This window comes from Elephantulus edwardii, unplaced genomic scaffold (assembly GCF_000299155.1).
Source record: "Elephantulus edwardii isolate Elephantulus edwardi_28Jun2011 unplaced genomic scaffold, EleEdw1.0 scaffold00159, whole genome shotgun sequence".
In the NCBI taxonomy this organism is placed as follows: domain Eukaryota; kingdom Metazoa; phylum Chordata; class Mammalia; order Macroscelidea; family Macroscelididae; genus Elephantulus; species Elephantulus edwardii.
In genome coordinates, this window is record NW_006399909.1 from 2,681,438 (window position 1) to 2,689,342 (window position 7,905).

Below are 7,905 nucleotides of genomic sequence, written 5' to 3' on the forward strand. Positions count from 1 at the left end.
GAGTGCTTCACTCTGTGGTTGCAAGCATTCTTTCACATACTGGAGTAACATTATTTGTTCCCTTCCCCTACTTAGAAGAAAAGATAAACGATGTGCAGAATTTCAACTCTCTAAACTTGGAATTATCTCCCACTTGGAAATGGAGGGTTTATTTGCTTACTTATATAGAGAGTCTTTGCATAGCCCAAAAGTTTTGCACACTTTTTACTAAGGTTGAAAGTTTGAATATAGTCAAAGTAACTTAAAAATAAAATCCTCGATGATCTACTTCTGAGATAATTATTATTTAAAACCCCATGGAATTTTACTCTTATTAGCACATAGTTATAATAAGTTGGAATTAAACCTATTGCAATTTGTTTGTTCTCAGCAACCTGGTAGTTTGGTATATATTGGGCAGCTCAACAAAAGTTCAGCTTTATAAATTGCTGTACTTGATAGCAAGTCAGCTAGTCAAGTGACACGTAATTACAGTTTCATTGAAGCAAAATTGGGAAGCTAATGCACACAATAAAAACAATAAAGGCCAAGTCTGGTAACACATGGAAGCAAAGAAACTCTTGATGTAGAATTTGATAATATAATGTTAGCAATATTAATTCTTATTTGTTGAATTTTAGAAAATGTCTATTGTATGGAAGATAAAAACATTAAGACAAAATTTTTCCATCCATGAATTCTTGCTTCTGATTGGAAAGACAAACCACATGGACCTATACATAAATAACTAACGTGAGATAAAGTTTCAATATGTCCTCTTAAGAAAACAATACTGCTAAGAAGAAATACAGAAACCTAAAAATAAAGCAATATTTAAAATAAAGCTATAATTACAGAGAATGATGAATTATAGATAATATACTAAGAATAGTCATGGCAAAGTTGAGACTGATCAGATGAATGAAGAAATCCAATCAATGTACGTGGGCATGCATAGAGAATTTAACTAGACATGTTTGTGAAAGAGCAATAGAGCCAATATTTCCAGATATTAAAGGGCCAGGGGAAAGATTAAGAAATCAGGAGAAAATCAATTCCATCATAAGACACTCTTCATATTATCGTAAGACATTTAAATCCTTTGGCAAATATCTTTATAAGCATGGGCGCAATCACACACACTTCTGCACACACTCTCTCCCTGTGTATATAAAACAGTATGTGTTGTATTCTGAGTAGCTCATTTAGTTAAGTACTTAACTATTAAAAAGAAATAATGGAAGATCAAAGTTAAGAACCTGTGAAGAAAGACTTGATTATCTGCTGCTGAAAAATCACAGCATTAAAAATTACCCTGAGAATATGAGAACTGAGTCACAAATTGACATTTGTACACCAGTGTTCGTAGCAGCATTGTTCACCATTGCAAGAACATGAAAACAGCCCAAATGTCCAAACACATGTGAATGGATTGAGGAATTATGGTACATTCACACAATGGAATACTATGTAGCATGCAAGAGTAATAACAACTTTGTAAAATATTACTTAACTTGGGAAGGAATGAAAAGCATTATGCTGAGTGAACTAAGTCAGCCTACAAGGATAAATATTGTATAAGACTTTTATTGTAGAACGAGCATAAAGGTGCAGGAGGGATGAGAGAGGCTGGAAGCAGAGGGATGTGGATGTGCAGGGGAAGAAGGGATTAATCATTGGGTTGTACAATTTGATGGGAGAGATGAGGGGAAATTGAAAGAATTTGTTAAAAATTGTATTAGAATTTTGTAAATTAGTGAAAAAATAAAAACAAAAAAAGGCAAAAATTATATGGTGCGTACTTCTAATCTGCACAATGAGGTCCATACGTACTTACATTGTGAGATTTTCATTTGCTTTGTTATAATTTATGATGGTCATGCACTAAGACACAGTATTAAGGGTACTGGAGGCAAAGAAATATTAAATAGAAAATACAGATGGTTCAAATGTATCTAGCATAAATATAATGACAAATGCAGGATGGTGTTTGGATTAACAAAGTGAATAAATGGAAACTAGAATTATGTTCATTCAGAAAGTTGTTAAATTAAAGTAGAAGATAAAAATCACATAAAAAAGAACAAATTTTTGTGGAAAAATGAGATTTCTTTACAATATCATTAATTTTTACAGACAGTTACATTGTTTAGTAAAATTTTAAAAATTAAGGACTCTTAATGTCTACCTGATGTAGCTCTTATGGCCTACTGGCAAGAAGCTGTGCTGCAATTCCAAAGGTGCACTGTTCAAGGCCACTAGCTGCTCCTCAGGAGAAGGATAGACAATTACCTCCCGAGTGAGTAACTGCCTCTGAAAACCTGCAGGAGGCTCTACTGTGGGTCAGTTCTGACTAGACGGTCAATGTCTACCTAAAAAAAAAACAGTGCCTGTGAGAAAAGCTGAAGTAAAAAATGGAAGAGTTTGGTTCATTTGTTGGTTTTATGAATCTTGAACTCGACTTTGCATTTCTCATCCTTGGGAACTGCTATTCCTAGTAACACAGCAAAACTTCTAAGTGCTTGTTTAAGACTTTATGGGCATGAATATTGAGGAAAGATAAATAGGAAGAAGATATTTAAAAATCTCAAAAAATTATTTGAATGTTATACAAAACTAAAACACTCAAATTTGTTGTGGATTTGAAACCGACTGATCTATAACCCTGTGCATGTTTCTGTGGCTCTTAGTAGCACTGCTAATCCAAAGGCACTCTGATAGCAGCTGCTTTGCTAACCCAAAGGCACTTGGTTCGAACCCATCAGATGCTTTACCAGAGAAAAATGAACTTCCTGTTCTCCTGCAGTTTACACCCTGAAAACCAACCAGAGTGTCAAACATGAGTCAGTTCCAACGCATTAGACACAATATTAACACAAATCAAATAGGAAAAGATTGCCAGTATTTCTCCTGCAGTGTGTCTAGTGGCTTCCAAGCACCAGAAAAATGCTGTTTTTAGTTAGCAGTGCAATTCCTTACCAATGATGTCACCAAAACTCCTTAGTTCTTTGTGAGGGAAATTCTAACTCAGTGGCTTAAAGAGAATTATATTGCGTCTTAGAACACGTGATCTTCTTCAGCCCAATATTTTAACTTATTATTTGAGATTTCTGAGAGAGTAGATACAATTCTTGTATTTGAAAAAAATGATTCTTCTACTTATCAAGAGTCTTATGTTGTAAAAATGAACAATTAAGAAATTATCACAGTCTACAACATCTACAGCATTAAATAGTATATTAAGGTAGAGATAAACTTTATCTCTAAAATAGACCTTTACATTTAATCAGTGTTGTGTCCTGATTAAAGGTTCTGCTTTCCACCATCAACTCATAAACTGCTTAGATTATCACATCAAAAGAGTCAAGAGAATGATTGCATTGCTGCATAACTACCTCTAGTCGTGCCTCCTTCACATCACAGATATTAATATTTTCTGCACATTGTGCAATCACATGATCATGAGAATTATGTGTTCACCAAGTTGGTATACATTTTGAGAGACTTAATTCAATGCATGATACATATAATAAGGAAAAGAGATAATAGCAACTAAACATAGATTTTGCTAATTGGAATCTTATATGAAGTATAATAAATGTCATTTACTTAGGTTAGCTCCTCTCAGAGACAAGTCAGATTTATACTATTAGATATTCTGTTTCAAGATTCAATTTAGGGGGAAAAATTCATTTTCTTTAAGTGTTGCTTTTGGGGCTTTTTTTGTTTTTTAAAAATATCTATTGCATAAATAATTTTCAAATTCTTGAATTTTGGAACTGATTATATATATTGGTGCATAAAAATCAGATGCCATGTCAGAGAGGTCAGGGCTTATTTCCACTGCTGATAAGCATTTTTAAGCAGTTTTAGCTGAAATTTAAGACAATGAAACTGTAAGTGTAAGATAATAGAGTTAGTATTTCATTCCATCATTAGATTTGGTATGTGCATTTACAATATACAGTGAGACCTCAAGATGTTTATACATTTATTTTAAGTAATCACATAAATGATAAACTCAATTTAGGCATTTGAATATCTAGTTAGATAGTAAGTAAATACAAATCCTAAAATAATCAGATGAATCTGTAAAGGAAAATATTATGTTATGCTTCTTAAATTTTATGTTATTCCTCTAGCAGTAAAATCTCATTAATGAGGCAATCTGTATGTCTAAAGTTTATCAGTATTTATGAAGGGAATAAAACCATTCACATCTGGAGTTAACGACTTGAGTTACACAGATGACAAAACCTTGCTCTTGGAAAGTGAGATGGACTTGAATCTTTTGCTGCCGAAAATCAAGGATTATAGCCTTCAATATGGGTTGCATCTGAACATCAAGAAAATAAAAATCCTCATCACTGGGCCAAATGGGAAGCATCACGATAGCTGGAGAAAGGATTGAAGTTATCAATGAATTCATCTTAGTTGCATCTAAGATGCTCATTATATCTACAATTAATACCCTTGAAGCTAGTAGTCAGGAAATAAGATTTTTTTAAAAAACATCACCTTGGGGAAATCTGCTGTTAAGTATCACCTTAGAGTACTAAAGAGCCACAATGTCAATCTAATAACTAAGGTGTGCTTGATGTAAGCTGTGATCTATTCTGTTGTTTGCTATGCATCTGAAAGCTGGATAATGACTAAAGATAACAGAAAAATGGCTTTGAGTTAAGGTGCTGGAGAAGAGCATTCAATATCCCATGTACTGTCAAGAGAACAAATGAGTCTATCCGGAGAAAGTGAAACTGGGGTGTTTCTTGGAGGCAAGAAGGGTCAAACTCCACCTCAAATATGTTGAGCATGTTATCAGGAGGGGTCAGTCTTGGAGAAGGACAATATGCTTGGAATGGTAGGGTATCAACAAAGGATGTGTGCCAGAGAAGTTGAGGTTAGTTCAGCGTAGGAAAAGGTTCAGAATAGTTGTTCAGGATATCTCTCATCTCTCCACTGAGAAACAGCTAGTGGATTCGAACCATATTCCTCTGGGTTGGTAATGAAAGTTCTTATGAAAAAGCCATCAGAACTTCCTATTCAAATATAAAGATATAAAAATAACTTCTATTTTCAGAATATTCCTTTTTTCCTTTTTCTAAAAATTTAACTGATTTTAACAAAAGCAGAAACATTGGATTTTCCTTCATTCTTCTCAAAGGTCAAGTTTTATTTTGTTTTGCTTTGTTTTATTTACATCTCTACGTGTCTTTCTAGTGCTCCTACGTGACTCTTTCATACTATGCTGCTTTGAAAAACAAAGAACGTATGGAATATTGACCTTGGAAGACACTATGCTGAGTGAAATATCTCAGTCACAAAAGGACAAATACTTCATAGTGCCACTGTTGTAGAAAGGGACTGACATCGGGGGGTGGAGGGAAGATTGAGAAAGATGGGATAAATTATGTACACTGCATTGAAACAGATGAGAGAATGGTTTAATAGGGATATATGATTAGGTATTATTGTCATGACAGGAGTCCAGAACAAAGGCTGCACAGTGGAGTGGACTTGGGGGGAGGGATTGTAAAACAATGAAAGAATTTTTCTTCTACTTTTCAAAGAGAAGAGTGAACTGGGAGCAAGGGGTGGGCAGAGAGAAAAGTATAACAATGAATGAATGGAAATCCAAAGTCTCTAAACTTTCATTAAAATTAATAAAAATAATAAAACCAAAAAATGGAGGAAAAAAGAGAGACTGTGACTAGCTTAGTTTAGAGTAAATGTCATTTTTTTTCTTTCTTCTCTGTGTTCTATGATCTTATTTTTCTTTAGCTTGTATCTTTGTTTCATAATATAAATGAAATAAATCTTACAGTTGACAATTTCTAGAAGAAATTAAATCTTCCAATTTCTCCAATTTTTTAAAATCACTGTTGTTGTTATGTGCTTGAGTCACCTGCGACTCATAGCGACCCTAATGTACAATAGCCCTAACCCTTGCTCTATCCTGTGCCAATCTTATTGTCTCTGACACACCTACTCGCATTACCCCAATCATGGAATCAATCCATCTCATTGACAGTCTTCCTCTCCTGTGCTGTGTCTCCACTCTCCCAAGCATGATTTACCTCTCTAAGGACTGGTCCCTTCTTGCAACATGTCCAAAGTATGTCAGACGAAGACTCAGAATCCTTGCCTCCAAGGAGCAGTCCGCCTTCACCCTCCTCAGGACAAACCTGTTCATTTTCTTAACAGTCCATGGTATATTCAATACTGTTCTCTAGTACCACAGCTCAAAGGCATTAATTCTCCATCTATCATCTATTTGTTTTAAAAATCATATATAATTAATTACTATGAGAGACAATATAATGATTGTGGTCTTTTTAACAAGACGTAAAGATTGATGATATCTCTGTTTTATTTCCGTCACGTCAATAAACGGACCTTGTTTGTTTAGTTCTGGTCTATTTCTTTCTGATTCTCAGGACTTTTCCTTTAATCATCCCTTTAATTTATTTTATTATAATGATAAAAATGCATTTTTATGGTGCATAGCCTTAATATTTTAAACTTGTAATATTGTCTTTCTTTAGGTATGTCTGGTGTCTAAGTAGGTAGGGAGTTGAATTCCCAACTCAGAGGCACTTAGTTCAAATCCGCTCACCACTCTTTTGGGGAAAGTTGATCAGTTTCCTTCCGGGTGACTTTACAGCTTCTGAAATCACACTGAAGGGTCAGCCATGATTTGATTTCAAATTGATGACAATAAATAAGTTAGTGAATTGCATGTCCTTTTTTCATAAGTTTGAAGATTGAGCCATTCATTTCATTTCAGCCTATGATTTAGACTTAATCCTTATTTAATCTTCATTATTCATGATACTATATAATAGAGTACTAAGTAATAGGATTACTGGATGAATGAGGCCCAGCTTTTGTTTTGGAGAAGCTCACACTTATGATTCATATGAAATACTTGACAGACTGCTAACTCAAATTGTCCCGTTCACCATGCAATTTAGAGATTCTGCATTCCAGATTCTAGTTAACTCTCTCTTGAATTGTGTTTCCTTCAGCAAGAAATCTGCTACCCTCATCTTTTTATATGAGTCTCTTAACTCAAAGTTGAAAGTGAATTTTTGCCCGAGAGTGTTAGATAGTCTTCATATTCTGAGCACTTTTGTGTATAATGTGAAATCCCCATCAGGCTTGGGGAGAAAAAAAAGAAAGTATAATGAAACAATTCCAATTCTTTCAGAGAAAGAAAAATAAATGTCATTAGAGATTTTATTTTATTGTCTATTTTTACTACAACTCAACTTTTTTCATTAAAAGATGAATACACACATGTACACACACGTATACAGTTAAATGTTCCTTTAACTTAGCCCACAGTTTCTTGCCTTTTGAATATTAAGAAAGATATTATAGTTTCTTGCTTTTTGACTGTTAAATACTTCACGATAAGAGTTTTTACTGAAGCTTCTTTCAAGGACAAAAAAGCTATAAAATATTGAGAAAATGACATTGTTCAAAACCATTATTTTCAACCAAAGTTGTGTAGGAATTGAAAGCATACAAACTTTTATCAATTGTTATTTTTCTTCAACTTATATGTAAAAGTAGGATGACTTGAAATATGAAGAACAGCAAAATTATAAAATATTACCATACTTTGTATCTTTACAGCAACAGACTATCAACTTGCTAAGTAACCTCTATGTACCAGATTGAAAGCCATTCCTTATGAGCAAAACCAAAATTATTTTTTTTGTTAACTTTTATTAGTTTTAATGAACATTTACAGAGATTTTGGGTTTTCATTCATTCACTGTTGCACTGTTTTGTCCACCCTCATCCCCAGTTCGTTCTTCTTCCCCCCCATGTCTGTTTTAATAGTCCAATTGCCACAGTGCTTGTCAAAGCCAGTTCTGATTAATCTCCTTTGTCAGTGTGTCCCTTGCCATTCCCTAT